Source organism: Lynx canadensis, chromosome B4 (assembly GCF_007474595.2).
Source record: "Lynx canadensis isolate LIC74 chromosome B4, mLynCan4.pri.v2, whole genome shotgun sequence".
Classification (NCBI taxonomy): Eukaryota; Metazoa; Chordata; class Mammalia; order Carnivora; family Felidae; genus Lynx; species Lynx canadensis.
This window is the reverse complement of record NC_044309.1, coordinates 42,307,157-42,327,111: the sequence shown is the minus strand read 5'-3', so window position 1 is coordinate 42,327,111 and position 19,955 is coordinate 42,307,157. Positions and strand designations below refer to the sequence as shown.

The 19,955-nt window shown below is 41.6% G+C and overlaps 1 pseudogene; it reads right to left on the bottom strand.

The window, feature by feature from the left end:
• Positions 1 to 4,341: 4,341 nt before the first annotated feature.
• Positions 4,342 to 19,664, bottom strand: LOC115518640 (annotated as a pseudogene).
• Positions 19,665 to 19,955: the final 291 nt, after the last annotated feature.

Genomic DNA, 19,955 nt, shown 5'->3' with positions numbered 1-19,955 from the left:
GGGAGCTCGAACTCACAACCCTGAGATCAAGAGTTGCATGCTCTGCCAACTGATCCAGTAAGGTGCCCTGAAGATATTTTAAATACTTGTCACTAATACAGTATTAATACTGCATAAGAACATATAAACAACTGTCACAAATCAATTAGAAAAGACAGAATTTGGGCAAAATATTTAAACATTTTACAGGGGCGCCTGGGTGGCTCAGTCGGTTGAGCGTCCGACTTCGGCTCAGGTCACGATCTCACAGTTCGTGAGTTCGAGCCCTGCATCAGCCCTGCGCTGACAGCTCAGAGCCTGTAGCCTGCTTTGGATTCTGTGTCTCCCTCTCTCTCTGCCCCCCCACCCCCACTTGTGCTCTGTCTCTCAAAAATAAATAAATTGTTAAGAAAATAAAAAAAAAAACAAAATATAAAAAAATTCATATTTTACAGAAGAGGAAATACAGAATCCAATAAATGTGTTTTTATAGAGATGCTCGGCTCTACTAATAATTTGAAAACTGTCAATCCAGACCACAATAATATACTATTTCATATCCATTTTAATGGCTAACGTTAAGAAACATAACACCAAGAGTTGGAAGAGATGTAGGTAAATGGTGAGCTTATACTGTTACAACCATATCGGAAAATAAATAAATCTACATTTTTCCTATGAAACATCACCTAACAAATGCTGTGTGGAGTGAGATCTCAGTCTATGAAATGTGGGTACTGGAATGAAGAGTTATGCTATGGGGATAACTTTAACTAGGGAAACCTTCTGCATTGTATGCTTACGTTATTTAGGCACGTACCCGGTAAAAGTGAAAACAAAACAAGGGTTAGATAAACATAATTCTCAATGTAATGGTTACAATTGGATGGTAGGCCGGGATTGGGAGGAACACTTAGGCACGTGATAGAGTTCCAGGTTTTGTATTGGGCAGTGGTGTTTATATAATAAACATCAAGCAGGGGCACCTGGGTGGCTGGGTTGGGTAAGTGTCCAACTCTTGGTTTCTGCTCAGGCCACGATCTCATGGTTCGTGAGTTCAAGCCTCACATTGGGCTCTGTGCTGACAGTGCAAAGACTGCTTGGGATTCTCTCGCCCTCTCTCTGCCCCTCCCCTGCTCTCTCTCTCTCTCTCTCTCTCAAAATAAATAAATAAACTTAAAAAAATTAAGAAAAAAACATGCAAAAAACCACAGCAAAATAAAGCAAGAATATCAAGAAGGTAGTGTATTATGAATCTCCAATTATGATTAAAACATTTTTGTGGACCCAAAGTCCAAATAGAAAAATAATTAATGAAAGTCTAGATTAATGAAAGTTGGGAGTTCTTGACTGATACCTTTGAATTCAGGATCACTTTGAAGTAGCAGTGGTCCCAGATTCCAGAAGCTCTTGCTGCCATGCCACTGTCACCACAATTGTCTCTCCACCCACAAGAGGCCACACATTGGCATCCTCAATCTACCCCTACCAATCACATCTGGAAACGCATCATTTATGACCTTGATTATCGGCAGAAACAGCCGCAGGAAAATCTCTCCTGCTTTATGTTTACTTCCAAGTCTCACACTGTTTCATCTAATTGGTGGTGAAAAATTTTCGTGAAGACAAGTCGGAAGGGAATCTGAATAATGTAGTTCATAGCTTTGGGTAAGGTTACCTGTACTGTAGTGTTTAAGTCTGTTTGGGCAGCTCTACTAAAATGCCAGAGACTGGGTAGCTTATAAACGGTGGAGGTTTATTTCCCACTGTTCTGGAGAATGGGCAGTCCAAGGTAAGGCACCAGCATGATCACATTTTGGTGAGAGCCCTCCTCCTAGTCATAGCCTGCACCTTATCACTGTCTTCACGTGGTGGAAGACATGTGAAGTCTCTCGAGAGCCTCTTTTATAAAGCATTCATCTCATGCAAAAGGACTCCATTCTCAATACCCAAGCACTTCCCAAAGGTCTCATCTTCTAATACCATATGTATTTCAACCTATACATTTTGTGGGGACACAAACATTCAGACCGTAGCAGGTAGGTAGATGTTTCTTAGATGTTTGGTGTAGATTTATCCATAAAGTTCTCCGGGCTTGCTGCCTATTTAAGACTGTTTATTTGGACTACATTTTCCTTTTATTTTCCCCCTACGATTTTTAGGCTTGATCAATTTAATTTCTATTTTCTAGAAAATCATTTATCTCACCTTAATTTTTTTTTTTGAGCAGAGAACATACTTTATTGAGGAATAGATAGGGAATGGTGCTACCACATGTGGGGAAGGGTTAGCTTCAGTAAAGTTCCTTTACCCTTAAGAAAACCCCCAGTGAAGTTGCTTTTAGACAAACTTTAACAGTGACACTGAAACTCGTTAAATATGCTTAAAATTAGCTCCCCCCAGACTGCAGTGGGTGTGAGTAGTGACAGAGATGACTAGAGAAAGGCACAAATGACCCGACTCAGGAATGTGAGGGTTCCACATGCAGTGGAGTATTGTAAGACACCAGGTTGGGAAGGGTGTCATGTCATATATCAAAAGCTATCCATCAAAAAGTTGGAAGGGCCCCCATGTTTATAACAGCACTACCAACAATAGCCAAAGTATGGAAAGAGCCCAAATGTCCATCGATGGATGAATGGATAAAGAGAATGTGGGATATATATATATATACACACAATGGAGTATTGCTGCTCAGCAATCAACAAGAATGAAATCTTGCCATTTGCAACTACGTGGATGGAACTGGAGGGTATTACACTAAGTGAAATTAGTCAGAGAAAGACAAAAATCATATGGCTTCACTCATATGAGGGCTTTAAGAGACAAAACAGATGAACACAAGGGAAGGGAAACAAAAATAATATAAAAACAGGGAGGGGGACAAAACAAAAGAGACTCATAACTATGGAGAACAAACTGAGGGTTGCTGGAGGGGTTGTGGGAGGGGGAATGGGCTAAATGGGTAAGGGCCATTAAGGAATCTACTGAAATCATTGCTTCACTAAACACTAATTTGGATGTAAATTTTAAAAAATAAAAAAGAAAGTTAAAAAAAAGAAAAGAAAATGGAAGCCATTAAAAAAAAAAAAAAGTTGTAAGGGGCTGGACAGAAGTTAAAGGCAGCATCTCTTGCTTTGCTTGAACACCAAAAATAGGAAACCAGGGGATAGGGGGGAACGGTGGCAAACCCCAAAAAAGGAAATGGAGGAGGAGTTCTTGGAAGGGCATGGGCACTTCTGTTCAAGAAGGAGGGTGAGGCACTGTTAAAGAGAAGCAAACCTTGGCGGGGGTGGCCTGCTGAGTCTTGGGCAGAGATCTGGAAATCACTCGCGGTCATGTCCTACCTCACCAAGGATGTTCAGACAAAAATCGGTGCAACTGAGGTGTGCTACATCAGACTGGTACTGGGGAGAAGGTTTCTGCAGTCTGATGAACCTGTTCGCCTGCAGCATGAAGGAGAACTGAACGTTATCTTGGCACCTGCAAATGTAAAAGGGGCCAGGGAGTTAAGAGAGAAGAAAGCAGTTATGACTGGGTACTTTCTGGCGAGGCAGAAAGAAGTATTTGCTTCCTTCTGCCAAGACACTGCCCACAGGTGAACTCGGAGTACTGAATCGCCACCTCTTAATTGCCCTCTCCATCTCGTTCTGATAGATTATGTGCTGTTAGCAAGACTCGTCCTTGGACGAGTCTTAAGAAAATATTGCTCTCTGGCCAGCTTGATACTGATTATAAGCAAGGCTGTCAATAAAAATGGAGGAAAGAAATCAAAGTGAGGTAAAATCCAAAGGGAACGGACCCCTCCCAGTGTGCACACGCTCACAAGTGTTACCTCTTCCCTGCTGTTCCAAAAAAAAAAGTAAACACATGTAAGGAGTGATTGGAAAGGTCCTTGTGGCAGCAGCCATTATTTGGAAGTCTGGTGACCAGGCAGGAAGAAGCATTATTTCAAAGTTTAGAAGATGCAACACAAACAAGCTCATGGGGCTACAGGGCAAGAGGGGACCCGGTGACTGGACAGGTACGGTGCCAAACAGAACACCATGGATCAGTGCTGTGAGGTATCTGCCTTCAGGGCTACTAGAGATCCCATCCAGGCAACCTCACTGAGGCCGAAATCACAGTTCCTCAGAACTAACGTGTGCAACATACACCAGGGTCGGAGCCGGGACAGTCCTGAGGAGGTTGGTCTTCCCCCCAAATACTGTATTTACCAACCACAAGAGCCCCAGAGATGACAGACGGATCCCTAGGGTAGAGACTCCTGCTGCCGGGGTTCGCAGGCTCAGAGTAACAGGTCACTTTAAGTGGGAGGGGCACATTGTAAAAAGCTTGGGTCCATGGTTTGCTTTTTTTTTTTCAGAGGGGATCTTTGACCTCTTTGGCTCTCCACTCATCTATCAGGTCCCGTGTCTTTAAAACTAAGTGTTTTCCTTTCCAATAGTTGAACATCTGAGGCTCTGTAGAGGGCTGACAATGTCCACAGGATTCACAGCTGTCTCCTGGCTAATTTCTTTGGTAGAAATCTCTTTCCCTTGGAGATAACGCAGGTAGCGGAGAAGCACTTCTTTCCAGTAACTGCAGTAGCTTGTGAGCCTCTGATTGGAGAGTGGACGTTCTGAGGAACCAACTTTTTCTTCCGCTTTGGAAAGCAAATAACTGAGATCAATGAGCACCTTGCCATAGTCCTGTCTCCTGTACTGAGGCGTGCTAAGGATACTACGTTGCAGTTGAGGAACGAATTCTTTTCCTTGGAAAAATATCCAATCAGGTGACAGCCGGTGTTGTCCACTTCTGTCATAACGTGGAACATAAAGGGTTCCACGTCATAATGTAATATCTTGTGGTCCAGAAAAAGCTTGGCCAACAGGCGTAGGTTTGGGCAGTGGACTTTGTTTTTCTTGCTGTCTACTTCAAACGTGAAGATTGAGCCTTTCTGACATATCTCATCACCGGGTGGCTGTTTCCATACACGTTTTTAGCCGTGTGTTAGCTGAGTATCATTTGGCCTTTCATGTATTTTAATCAGAATTCACATATGTAGAGATGTCCCGGTCATGCATATTCTTTGGGATAGGAAGAATGGTACCAGGTAATGAGCTCATAACCACCAAAAGCAATGGTTTTAATCATGTTGCTCTCCTCTGTGCTTTGGTCTTGCGGCCTTAACTTGTCCAAATCCTCTGAAGCCTGGGCTCACGCTCTTCGGAAAAGATCTAAGTCATACTCACTATTCAGGTTTTCCAAGAGAGTTTCTCGAGCGTTCCCATAGGTCTGTCTGTGTTCCATGGCAGTGATTACGAATGTCCTTTCACAGGACAGCTATCTCATATTAATGTTTGTTAGTTAATGTTGGTTTGATTAATTTGCTAGAGCAGCTCACACAACTTGGACAAACAGTTTATTTACTGATTACTTGTTTGTTACAAAGGATATTAAAGGAGGTGAGTGAACAGCCAGTTGAAGCAACGTGTAGAATGATGTCCAGAGGGTCCTGAGCATGAAATGTGAGAGACTCCAGCCTCTTGGCATATGGATGTGTTCTTGTTCACACACACAAAACAAGAATATCAAGGGGGAGCTCTCTAAACCCTGTCCTTTTGAGTTCTTACAGAGGCTTCATTATGTAAGCATGATTGAGTAAATCATTGCCCAATGGTAATTAATTAAACCTCCATCCCCTCTCCCCTCCCTGGAGGTGAAGGGGGGGACTGAAGTTCCAACCTCTAATCACTGGCAACCAGCCTCTATCCTTAGCTTATCAAGGGGCTTTCCAAAAATCATCTCGTTAACATGAATTCAGATGTGGTCGAAAGGGGTTTGTTATGAACAACAGAAGTCGTGTAGTTAGAAAGCACTAGCTTTTAGCTATTTCTAAAGTTGAGCTGAAAATACCTTCCTGAGACACTCACACAGTTGAGTTCAAGTTGCTTGCCGAAGAGACATTTCACTACGTAAAACTCCCAACTAAATACTCCACTGCGCTTTGAGCTGATCTCAGTGTGAGATATTTTTTTCTAGTTTTCGTTATCTTTGCCTCTGACCTGAGTTTGAAAGCAAGTAGATTTGAGTCACGTAATGCCCCTCAGTTTGAATTTCTGAAGTTGAATCCTCTGAAAAATGGGGCAGCTAGATCACATCAGTGTCTTCTAATCCAAACTGTACTGCAGAGTAATTATCAATGACAATAGGTCAGAGGAAGTAGGAAGAGACAGCCAAGAAAGAAGTGAATGGAGATCTGGGTACAGGTGCTAACATTTCAACTTGGTGGGCCTTAGACCAGACGGAGGACCACTTCTAGTTCTAGAAGTTGGTGATTTTGTAAATTCCACCTTGAGCTCTTTTAAAACAGTTTTGGTGATTTATATGATCTTGAGATAGTGGTATTGAAAATAAACTTCTCAGTATCTCAGTGATACAAAAGACAGGTAAAGTTAAAGATTTGTTTGTCTTTAGAGGGGGCAAATGTTGAAATACGCATCTCTACTTTGAGTTTTCTCTTTCCTTTTAGAAATGTCTATTACTTCCAAAGTAGTTTTTCAGGGCAATGATGAGTTTGTACCAAAAGCTGAGAAAATTATTCAACATTAGATAACTCATGTTAAAGAAATCCCCCTGAATGCAGTGACTGTTCACTATTAAATTACTGCATTCTTTTATAAAGATTACATTTTCCTTTATAAAATTTCCTCTTAAGGAAATCAGTGTGGCAAAATTTCCTGTAAGTGCTCATTCCTTGCCTTGCATGATAGAATTCATGCTAAAGGATATCCTCAGCTCAAATATCTCTTTTGAAACTTCCTAAGTAGGACTGGTCATTGTGTTTTTTTATGTGCATATAATATTCTGTTCCTAATTTTATATGGCATGTGTGCTTGCATTAGGATTATTTGTTTGTCATTTCTACTAGACGACGTGGAAGGATAAAGCCTTATTTACTTTTTCCGTCTTTATTTTGTGTCAGTTTTTTTTTTTTAACGTTGTAGTTAGTTAACATATAGTGTAATATTGGTTCCAGGAGTAGAATTTAGTGATTCATCATTTACATGTAACACCCAGTGCTCATCACAACAAGTAAAGCTTCTCTTATTGTTCTTTTTTTTTAATAATTAATTTATTTTGAGAGAGAGAGAGAGAGAGAGAGCATGCATATGTGAGTGGGGGAGGGGCAGAGAGAGTAGGAGAGAGAGAATCCCAAGCAGGCTCTACTCTGTCAGCACAGAGCCTGACGCAGGGCTTGATCCCACGATCCTGGGATCATGACCTGAGCCAAGATCAAGAGTCAGCCACTTAACTGACTGAGCCACCCAAGCACCCCAATGTTCTTAATGCTCTCTAATCACTTGGGGGAATTACAAGGATTGGGGGAGCTGTGAGTCAGGAATGAAGGATGTAGACCTTATTTCTTATTATAAATTACTATATCACAGTGCACAAAGGATTCCTGCATCATATATCACACTAATGAAACAAATTACTAATCTTTTGGTACTTATTGGTTGATACATTTATATGTAAATGTTGCACAATAGGCATTATGTTATCCTTCTTTGCGATGAAACTGCTACAATGTCAGAAAAAAATCATCCATCTAAATTGAGCCTGGATGAATTAGACCTCACGGTGTCTAGAAGAAGAAAGAAAGATTATAAACAGCTAAACAATTGGAGAAAGGACTGGAAAGTTAGTACATTTAGTCCTTTTCGTACATGGTACATTTCGCCAGGGTTTATGAGCAACCTGAATTAGTTTTTGCTATGCTGCATGCAGATTCCGGCAAGTTTTCCCTTTGAATAGAAATTTTGGGTAAGAATTTTGTAGGATGCTTTAGTAAATATTTAGTAAATATATTGGAACTGTATATAGGAAGAGATGCCTGTATATTGAAGTCACGAATTAGTCAATACAAGTTAAAGTTATTATTTTATTTGGCAAATTAAACCTTTTATCTTTATGGCATCACTTTTTAAAAATGTTTATTTGTTTATTTTGAGAGAGAGAGAGGGAGGGGCAGAGGGCCAAGAGAGAGAGAGAGACAGAGAGAGAGAGAGAGAGAGAGAGAATCCCAAGCAGGCTCTATGCTGTCAGCGTGGAGCCCAGTGCGGGGCTCGATCCTATGAACTGTGAGATCACGACCTGAGCTGAAATCAAGAGTCAGATGCTCAAATGACTGAGCCACCCAGGTGCTCCTAACTATGCATGTTTATGTGCCAGACATTTTATTTGAGAAATAATTGAAGCCCAGAATTGTCTTTAGCTTAAGATATGTGTAGAAAAAAATAGGCAGCTGGGAGAGAGCAGGTCTTGTATATAGTACCTACTTATTCATTTTGCTTCTCCTGTTTGTGAAAAACCGTTTAATATACAACCCCAAATCTCAGTAGCTTTTTGGATATAGGCAAATGCTCCATGGGGAAAAAAAAGTGGCCCCCAAATTCTGCATTTCGTCTCTGTACTTCTGGCAAATCTGACTTTGGCCGAGTAATTTCACACTTGCGCAAGTATACCGCATTATACCGGTAACACTTAAATGTTGAAAAATTAAAAAAAAAAAACTTTTGATAATTTTTCATTGTGGTAAAATACACATAGCATAGAATTTATCATCTTAACTATTTTAAGCATACAATTCAGTAATATTAGTACATTCACATTGTTATGCAACCAATGTCCAGAACTATTTTTATGTTGCAAAACTAAAACTCGATTCACTACACAACTGTCCGTTTTCCTCTCTTCTTAATCTCTGACAACCACCGTTCTATTTTCTGTCTCTGTTAATGCCTTCAACTACTCTAGATGCCTCATATAAATGCAGTCATATGGTGTTTGTCTGTAATGACTGGCTTATTTCACTTAGCATGAGGTCCTCAAGGTGCCTCCATGTTGTAGCCTGGGTCAGGATTTCCCTCCTTTTTAAGACCTAATAATATTCCATTGTGTGTATATACCACATGTTGTTTATCCATTTATCTGTTAGTGGACCCTTGAGTTACTTCTATGTTTGAGCTATTGTAAATAATGCTGCAATGTACGTGGGTATACAAATACCTCTTAAAGACCCTGATTTTAATTATTTGGGGTATATATATCCAGAAGTAGAATGTCCAGATCATATGGTAACTCCATTTTTTGAGTTTTTGAGAAACCACTCTACTGTTTTCTCTAGGGGTCGCACCATTTTGCATCCCTGCCATTCAGAGTCAAAGGTTCTAATTTCTCTACATCCTTGCCAACGCAATTTCCTATCTACCTTCCTTCCTTTTTTCTTTCTTTCCGTTTTCCATTTCCATTTTCCTAACGATTAGCGTTGAGCATCTTTTCACGTGCTTGTTAGCCATTGATTTTAAGTTTTTATTTAAACGCCAGTTAGTTAACATACAGTGTAACATTAGTTTCAGATGTACAATATTCAACACTTCTATACGATACCTGGTGTTCACCATAACAAGTGCACTCTTTACTCCCCATCACCTATTTAACCTTTTCCTCCACCCACCTGGCTTTTGATAACCATCAATTTGTTCTCTATAGTTCAGGATCTGTTTCTTGGTTTGCCTCTCCCTCTCTCGTTTTTTCTCTTTGCTCATTTGTTTTGTTTCTTAAATTCCACATAGGAATGAAATCATATTGCATCTGTCTTTCTCTGACTGACTTATTTTGCTTAGCATAATACTCTCTAGCTTTTTCCATGTTGTTGCAAATGGCAAGGTTTCATTCTTTTTTATGACTAATATTCCATTGTATGTATATATATATATATATATATATCTACCAATATATTTGGTGTGTATATATATATATATATATATATACCAATTCTTCTTTATCCAGTTATTGGTCAGTGGACACTTTGGCTGTTTCCATAATTTGGCTATTGTAGACAATGCTGCTATAAACATTGGGGTAGATGTATCCCTTTGAATTAGTATTTTTTTTTTAAATTTTTTTTCAACGTTTATTTATTTTTGGGACAGAGAGAGACAGAGCATGAACAGGGGAGGGGCAGAGAGAGAGGGAGACACAGAATCGGAAACAGGCTCCAGGCTCTGAGCCATCAGCCCAGAGCCCGACGTGGGGCTCGAACTCACGGACCGCGAGATCGTGACCTGGCTGAAGTTGGACGCTCAACCGACTGCGCCACCCAGGCGCCCCTGAATTAGTATTTTTGTATTCTTTGGGTAAATACCTTATATTGCAATTGCTGGATCATAGGGTAGTTCTATTTTTAACTTTGTTGAGGAACCTCCATACTGTTTTCCACAGTGGCTGTATCAGTTTGCATTCCCACCAACAGTGCAAGAAAGGTCTCCTTTCTCTATTTCCTTGCCTACACCTGATGTTCCTTTCTTTCTTTTTCTTTTTTTTTTTTAAATTTTTTTTTCAACGTTTTTATTTATTTTTGGGACAGAGAGAGACAGAGCATGAACGGGGGAGGGGCAGAGAGAGAGGGAGACACAGAATCGGAAACAGGCTCCAGTCTCCGAGCCATCAGCCCAGAGCCTGACGCAGGGCTCGAACTCACGGACCGTGAGATCGTGACCTGGCTGAAGTCGGACGCTTAACCACTGCACCACCCAGGCGCCCCCTTTCTTTCTTTTTCTTATTCTCCTTTGAGAGAGAGAGAAAGAGAGAGAGAGAGAGCCTGACTCGGGACTTAATCTCATGAACCGTGAGATCGTGACCAGAGCTGAAATCAAGAGGTGGACACTTAACTGACCGAGCCACTGAGGCACACCCTCTTGTGTTTTTTTTATTTTAGCCATTCTGACAGGTATGAGGTGATATCTCATTGTGTTCTGACAGTGAATGATATTGAGCATCTTTTCATGTGTCTGTTAGCCATCTGGGTGTCTTCTTTGGGAAAATGTCTATTCATGTCTTCTGCCCATTTTGAAATTGGATTATTTGTTTTTTGGGTGTTGCGTTTTCTAAGTTCTTTATGCATTTTGGACACTAATCCTTTGTAATTTGCAAAAATCTTCTCCCATATCGTAGGTTGCCTTTTAGTTTTGTTGAATGTTTCCTTAGCTGTGCAGAAGCTTTTTATCTTGCTGAAGTCCCAATAGTTTATTTTTGCTTTTGTTTCCCTTGCCTCCGGAGACGTATCTAGAAAGAAGTTGCTGGGTGGATGTCAAAGAGGTTACTGCCTGTGTTCTCCCCTAGAAGTTTATGGTTTCCTATCTCACATTTAGGTCTTTATTCCATTTTGAATTTATTTTGTGTATGGTGTGAGATAGTGGTCCAGATTCATTCTTTTGCATGTTACTGTCCAGTTTTCACTATACCATTTGTTGAAGAGGCTGTGTTTTTCCCATTGGATATTCTTTCCTGCTTTACATTAAAAAGAAAAGTGAAAGGACTCAAATAAATAAAATCATAATGAGGGGTGCCTGGCTGGCTCTGTCGGTTGAGCATCCGACTTTGGCTTAGGTCATGATCTCATGGTTTGTGAGTTCGAGCCCCACATCGGGCTCTGGTGCTGACAGCTCAGAGCCTGGAGCCTGCTTCCGATTCTGTGTCCCCCTTTCTCTCTGCCCCACCCCTGCTTGTGCTCTGTCTCTCTGTGTCTTTCAAAAATGAATAAACATAAAAAAAATAAAAATCATAATGAGAGGAGAAATAACAACCAACACCACAGAAATACAAACAATTGTAAGAGATTATTATGAAAAACTATAAGTCAACAAATTGGACAACATGGAAGAAATGGATAAGTTCCTAGAAACATAGAAACTATCAAAACTGAAACACGAAAAAATACACAATTTGAATAGGCTGGTAGGCTGCAAAGAAATGGAATCAGTAATCACAAACTCCCAACAAACAAAAGTCCAGAGCCAGATGGCTTCACAGCTGTATTCTACCAAACATTTAAAGAAGAGTTAATAACAATTCTTCTCAGGTGATTCACAAAAATAGAAAAGGAAGGAAAACTTCCAAACTCATTCTAAGAGTTCAGCATTACCCAGCTTAAGACTCCACTAAAAGGGATAACTACAGGCCAATATCCCTGATGAACACAGATGCAAAGTTCTCAATAAAATACTAGCAAAAAAAAAAAAAAATCCAACAATACATTTAAAAAGTCAGTCACCATGATCAAATGGGATTTATTCCTGGGTTGCAAGGGTGGTTCAGTGTTCACAAATCAATCAATGTGATACACCACATTAATGAAAGAAAGGGTAAGAACCATATGATCCTTTTAATAGATGTAGAAAAAGCATTTGACAAAGTACAACATCCATTCATGAAAAAAGCCCTCAACAAAGTAGGTTTAGAAGGAACCTACCTCAATGTAATAAAGACCATATATGAAAAACCCACATCTAGCATCAGACTCAATGGTGAAAAACTGAGAGCTTTCCCCCTAAGATCAGGAACAAGACAGGGACATCCACTCTCACCACTGTTCTTTAATAGAATACTGGAAGACCTGGCCTTAGCAATCAGACAAGAAGAAATAAAAGGCATCCAAATCAGCAAGGAAGAAGTCAAACTTTCACTATTTGCAGATGACACGATACTTGATGTGGAAAACCCAAAAGACTCCACCAAAAAGTTACTAGAACTGATACATGAATTCAGTAAAGTTGCAGGATACAAAATCCACATTCAGAAATCTGTTGCATTTCTACACACCAATAATGAAGCACCAGAAAGAGAAATTAAGGAATAAATCCCATTTACAATTGTGCCAAAACCAATAAGCTACCTACGAACAAACCTAACAAAGAGGTGAAAGACCTGTACTCCGAAAACTATAAAACACTGATGAAAGAAATAGGAGACGATGTGAAGAAATTGAAAGACATTCCATGCTCATGGATTGGAACCACAAATATTTTTAAAATGTCTATACTACCCAAAGCAATCTACACAATTAATGCAATCCCTATCAAAATACCAATAGCATTTTTCACAGAGCTAGAACAAACAACCCTAAGATTTGTGTAGAACTACAAAAGACCCTGAATAGCCAAAGCAACCTTGAAAAAGCAAAAAGCAAAAAGCAAAAAAAAAAAAAAAAAAGCTATAGGCATCACAATTCAGAGTTAAGGTTACACTACAAAGCTGTAGTGATCAAAACAGTATGGTACTGGCACCAAAATAGACATAGATCAATGGAACATAATAGAAAACCCAGAAATGAACCCACGATGACATGGTCAATTAATCTTTGACAAATCCATTGAGGTTTTAAGACATTAAAACTACATTGCATTTGGCTTTTAATAGTTGTCTTCCTCGAAAGTGTTGGTCTAATTTATCAACTCTGCAAATGACTGGATATGGAAGTCTAGATAGCTAATATTTTACTGGGGCAAGAAGGTATTTTGAACCTTTCTGTAGTGGGCTGAATAATGGGCCCCCAAAGACGCTCACAATCCTAAACCCAGGAACCTGTGAATATGTTACAATTCTATAGGGTAAGGGGTTTTGCAGACATTAATAAATTAAGGATTTTGAGACAGAGAGATTATCCTGGATTATCTGGGTAGGCCTAATGGACTCAAAGTGGTCTTTACAAGAGAAAAGTAGAGGGATCAGAGTCAGGGAAGAAGATGCGATGACAAATGCAGGGGTCAGAGTCAGAGAGAGAGAGAGAGATTTGAAACTACACGACTGGATTTGAAGATGGAGGTAGGGACCATGGACCAAGGAATGTAGGTGGTTTCCAGAAGCTGGAAAAGGCAAAGAAATGGATTCACTTCTAGGGCTCCCGAAGGAATACAGCCCCGCCAACTCATTCTAAACTTCTGATCTTTAGAGCTATAACATAAAAATTTATGTTGTTTTAAGTCACAGAGTCTGTGATAATTTATTACAGCAGCATCAGGGAACTAATATACTTCCTTTGAATTTTGCCTTGAGTGCTGTTAAGGGCTCAGCAGAGCTGACGAGAGAACGGAGCTGCCAGGTGTTGGAAGAGCGGAGTAAAACAAGTCAAAATAAGCATAACAGCCAAGCATTAGTCACTTGCTGTGCTGGTATAAACAAGAGAACGAGGGGCGCCTGGGTGGCGCAGTCGGTTAAGCGTCCGACTTCAGCCAGGTCACGATCTCGCGGTCCGTGAGTTCAAGCCCCGCATCAGGCTCTGGGCTGATGGCTCGGAGCCTGGAGCCTGCTTCCGATTCTGTGTCTCCCTCTCTCTCTGCCCCTCCCCCATTCATGCTCTGTCCCTCTCTGTCCCAAAAATAAATAAACGTTGAAAAAAAAAATTAAAAAAAAAAAATAAACAAGAGACCGAATCAGAGTAAGTGCTGAATACCCCGCGTCCCATTTTCTCTCATGTAACAGCACACTGGTTGAGGATCAGGTGTGTGAGCACAGATGTGGGAGGCATCCTAGTGTTGAGAGAGCCTAGAGACAAAGGTTCCTATAGTTTTACAGACCTGGGGACTAAGGAGAGTTTGAGGGACAAAGGCTAGTAGTGGAAAATACTGGCGACTGAGTCAGGGTGGAGAAAAGTATCTTCAAAGTCTTCTCCTCCCCTGATCAGGATGTCCTGGCAGAAATATCTGCAGAAGAACTGGGATGAAGACCCTTGCTATAGAGACCTAGAAATGAAGGTCGTCGGGCCAGGAAGGCAAATAAGCGTAAGAGCGTGGCCAGCCTGAGGGGACTGAGTCCTTGACTGCGACTTCCCTGGATGTGCACCAACTCTGCTGTGGCAAGAGCTGCTTTTCCTCATGAGACCTGCCAGGTAAAGTCTTTGTGATTGCTTATGGTCAGGCCTGAGAAAGTACACATGGGCTTTTTTGGCCAGGAAGCAGACTCTTCAGTTATGGTGCTTATCTTGAGTTATAGTGAGCTCTTAGTTATGGACAAGTATTACTGATTAAAAAGTCCCATCTGGGGCGCCTGGGTGGCTCAGTCGGTTAAGCGTCCGACTTCAGCTCAGGTCACGATCTCACGGTCCGTGAGTTCGAGCCCCACGTCGGGCTCTGGGCTGATGGCTCGGAGCCTGGAGCCTGCTTCCGATTCTGTGTCTCCTTCTCTCTCTGCCCCTGCCCCGTTCATGCTCTGTCTCTCTCTGTCTCAAAAATAAATAAACGGTAAAAAAAATTTTTAAAAAGTCCCATTTGGGGGAGACTTGTTCTGACCTTCTTCGATATCTTGGCACTGACCCACTAGAGGAGACTTGATACGTCTTCTGCAGCAGAGATCTCAACATAACCAAGGTCACATTTCTTCCAGTCCAGTCCAAAGCGATGTGGATAAACAGTAAAGGTAAATTGATTTAGACAGAATATTTAATATTTATTGTACAACCGCGTATTTGGACAGCAATTTAAGCTTTCTGAGTATTTCTTAAGCTCTAACTTATGACACTAGAAGATTTTCTAGAGACAGTTAGTTCCAGACTTGTTACTGTCAATTCAAACGCCGGAGCAAGAAAATTTACTCTTTCCTCTAATTAGCAGACACACATCTTTATTAAGGAATCCAGAGATGTTTTCTGAGAACAGAAGCTCTGGGTAATTTAATTTAGTGATTCATGGATTACCCTTGAGAACAGCAGAGGTGTAACTAGGAAAGAACTCTTACCCTTTTAAAGGAGGTCAAGTCACAAGGAACACTATTCACTGTTTGAACATTGTATACATTTTTCCCTCCATACTTGCCAGTCTACCTAGGATTTTCTCTCCTGTTCTTTTGTTTTTGTACTTGTGCCTGGTCAGAGTCAAAACATCCTTTGCTGTCTCCATTTGTGGCCTGAGGCCACGTCTAAATCTGCTCTTGCTTTATATTAATTTGGCACCCTGCCCGTGTTTTTATGTTGTTATTTATTTTAGTTTTGTTTATTTATTTATTTTTTTATTTATTTCAAAAGAGAGAGAAAGAGAGAGAGAGAGAGAGAGAGAGAGAGAGAGAGAGAGGAATAGGGGCAGAGAGAGAGGGGAGAGAGAATCCCAAGCAGGCTCCACACTGTCAGTGCAGAGCCCAATGCAGGGCTCGAACTCACGAATCATGAGATCATGACCTGAGCCGAGATCAAGAGTTGGATGCTTAACCGACTGAGCTACCCAAGTGCCCCTGTGATTTATTTTAATTTATTTTCACTTTGGCATCTCCCCTGTTTTTAGTTTTTCTCCTCCCCTCAGTACCCAGAGGGCAAATCGATACCTGAAACTAATGTCACGTTGTATGTCAACGATACTCAAAAAATAAAAAATAAAAGAGCATGAAGAATAGGTAAGCAAGTTGCAAAATGGGACTGTTAGTTGGTCTATAACTTACATGACTTGGAGAGATGCCTTTGCTCTTTTGTTTGGACCTTAAATTAGTCTCGAGCCTTTGGTTTATTGCATCCTCCATTATCAAGGGGAACTGAAAACTGATGGTGACGTTGCAGAGTCTGCTCTTCCTTTTTCCTGTATTGCTGTTGACTTCACTGAACCCTTCGGGAATTTGTACTATTTCCAGGTTGTTTCTGAGTTTTCATTTAATCAGTAACTCTTCTTCCATTTGACAAGTCCCACTGAGGAAAAAAAAACTCATCTTATTCAAGTTTCTGTATATTCAATACTACTCCCCTGAGAATGTGCTTCAGTCAATGATTTGGGGTGAGAAAAAGGGCCCATAAGTTAGAGAGCCCCACCAAGTCATTGATACTGAAGACAGGGGACCTGCCCCTGACATTCCAAAACTCTTGTGTCGCCCTTATTTGTTTTGGTAATTCTACTGGTCGTTAACCAAGGAAATCATGAAATATTTGTCCAACATGTGCTTCACCTTAACCTTGACTCATGAATACTAATTAACAATCTTCTCAGGTTCTTGAAACTTTAAGAACTCTGTTTTTGCAAGAACATCCCACACTACAAAATATTCATGGATCCATGCTGTTTACTATTTCCTTCCTTAAACTCTAACTCACATCTGTGAAATTGAACTGTTGCTTATCTTTCTAGAATGAGATGACTTATGTTTCCTCCTAAGGCATTTACTTCATGGGCACAACTTCCGATGGAAATTTATCATGAAGAAAATGATAAGAATAGCAACAGACGTGAATGTTTGTTCATACATGGAAGATATATAAGCTCTCTCCCCGGTATCTCACCGCTGCGTCAGTGCAGTTAGGCATCAGCAAATTAATGAGAGGAGAGAGGAGGCCCCTGCTCTTGGGCACCCGCAGGAACTTACTCCAGCTCCAGACACACCGTAAACACTTTCATCTAACGGAAGATAAGCTGTGAAATCGGATATCTGAACCACAAGACAAGAAATCACAGAATTTTCCGGCTGAAAGGGAATAACACACTTCTTAATTGAAGAGTGGTCAGGAAAGAAAGCACATGGAGAGCAGTGCCCTGTGGCAGCTTGTGTAAAAACTGCATTCCATGCCAGGCCTGAAATGTTCCAAAGCTCAGTTCGCTATCAGCATCCCAGGTGGTGCAATTAATAAAGAGCTAGCGTGGGGCCACTGGCACCAACAAGGCAGCTCCTTAGAACCTGAACTTCCTGTTTGTTCCATTCCTTGGGTAGATAACGCCTGTTAATTACTCTGGAGAAATTATTTTGGCGAGGAGAGAGGGAAGATGGCGGCGTAGGAGGACGCTGGGCTCACCGTGCGTCCTGCTGATCACTTAGATTCCACCTACACCTGCCTAAATAACCCAGAAAACCGCCAGAGGATTAGCAGAACGGAGTCGCCAGACCCAAGCGCAGACGAGAGGCCCACGGAAGAGGGTAGGAAGGGCGGCGAGGCGGTGCGCGCTCCACGGACTGGCGGGAGGGAGCCGGGGCAGAGGGGCGGCTCGCCGGCCAAGCAGAGCCCCCGAGTCCGGCTTGCAAAAGCGGAGGGGCCTGACGGACTGTGTTCCGACAGCAAGCGCGACTTAGCGTCTGGGAGGTCATAAGTTAACAGCTCTGCTCGGAAAGCGGGAGGGCTGGAGGACAAAGGGAGGGAGAGCTGCTGAGCCCCCGGACGACAGAGCTCAGTTTGGTGGGGAACAAAGGCGCTCGCCAGCGCCATCTCCGCTGCCCATCCCCCAGCCAAAATCCCAAAGGGAACCAGTTCCTGCCAGGGAACTTGCTCGCTCCTCCGTGCAAACACCCAACTCTGTGCTTCTGCGGAGCCAAACCTCCGGCAGCGGATCTGACTCCCTCCCGCTGCCACAGGGCCCCTCCTGAAGTGGATCACCTAAGGAGAAGCGAGCTAAGCCTGCTCCTCCTGCCCCCGTGCACCTTGCCTACCCACCCCAGCTAATACGCCAGATCCCCAGCATCACAAGCCTGGCAGTGTGCAAGTAGCCCAGACGGGCCATGCCACCCCACAGTGAATCCCGCTCCTAGGAGAGGGGAAGAGAAGGCACACACCAGTCTGACTGTGGCCCCAGCGGTGGGCTGGGGGCAGACATCGGGTCGGACTGCGGCCACGCCCACCAACTCCAGTTACACACCACAGCACAGGGGAAGTGCCCTGCAGGTCCTCACCACACCAGGGACTATCCAAAAGGACCAAACGGAAGAATTCCCCTCAGAAGAATCTCCAGGAAATAACAGCTAATGATCTGATCAAAAAGGATTTAAATAATATTACAGAAAGTGAATTTAGAATAATAGTCATAAAATTAATCACTGGGCTTGAAAACAGTATAGAGGACAGCAGAGAATCTCTTGCTACAGAGATCAAGGGACTAAGGAACAGTCATGAGGAGCTGAAAAGTGCTTTAAACGAAATGCAAAACAAAATGGAAACGACGACAGCTCGGATTGAAGGGGCAGAGGAGAGAATAGGTGAACTAGAAGATAAAGTTATGGAAAAAGAGGAAGCTGAGAGAAAGAGAGATAAAAAAAATCCAGGAGTATGAGGGGAAAATTAGAGAACTAAGTGATACACTAAAAAGAAATAATATACGCATAATTGGTATCCCAGAGGAGGAAGAGAGAGGGAAAGGTGCTGAAGGGGTACTTGAAGAAATCATAGCTGAGAACTTCCCTGAACTGGGGAAGGAAAAAGGCATTGAAATCCAAGAGGCACAGAGAACTCCCTTCAGACGTAACTTGAATCGATCTTCTGCACGACATATCATAGTGAAACTGGCAAAATACAAGGATAAAGAGAAAATTCTGAAAGCAGCAAGGGATAAACGTGCCCTAACATATAAAGGGAGACCTATAAGACTCGTGACTGATCTCTCTTCTGAAACTTGGCAGGCCAGAAAAGAATGGCAGGAGATCTTCAATGTGATGAACAGAAAAAATATGCAGCCGAGAATCCTTTATCCAGCAAGTCTGTCATTTAGAATAGAAGGAGAGATAAAGGTCTTCCCAAACAAACAAAAACTGAAGGAATTTGTCACCACTAAACCAGCCCTACAAGAGATCCTAAGGGGGACCCTGTGAGACAAAGTACCAGAGACATCACTACAAGCATAAAACATACAGACATCACAATGACTCTAAACCCGTATCTTTCTATAATAACACTGAATGTAAATGGATTAAATGCGCCAACCAAAAGACATAGGGTATCAGAATGGATAAAAAAACAAGACCCATCTATTTGCTGTCTACAAGAGACTCATTTTAGACCTGAGGACACCTTTAGATTGAGAGTGAGGGGATGGAGAACTATTTATCATGCTACTGGAAGCCAAAAGGAAGATATATAAACGAATTACCTGTATGTCATATACATGCTTATCTTCTGCAAGATCCAACATGGTAATTGAATAGACAAACTTAATGGGAAACACCAGGGAATGTGAACATATTTGGAGAAGTCCTTAGCATTCTTTTATTTTTGAATGTTTTTATGCTTATATTTTTCTGAATATAAAGAAAATGCTTTTAAATTTTGGAAGCGGGGGGACTTTAGCCCTTACTTTATCTGTGGTGAATTTTATATCTGAAGTTCCCTTTAAGAGTAGGACGACAAAGGTCTAATTTTTCTGAACAAGTCCTGGGTTCCTGGATAAAAACGTCAGAGAAACAGACATAAGAGGTTCCTGGTA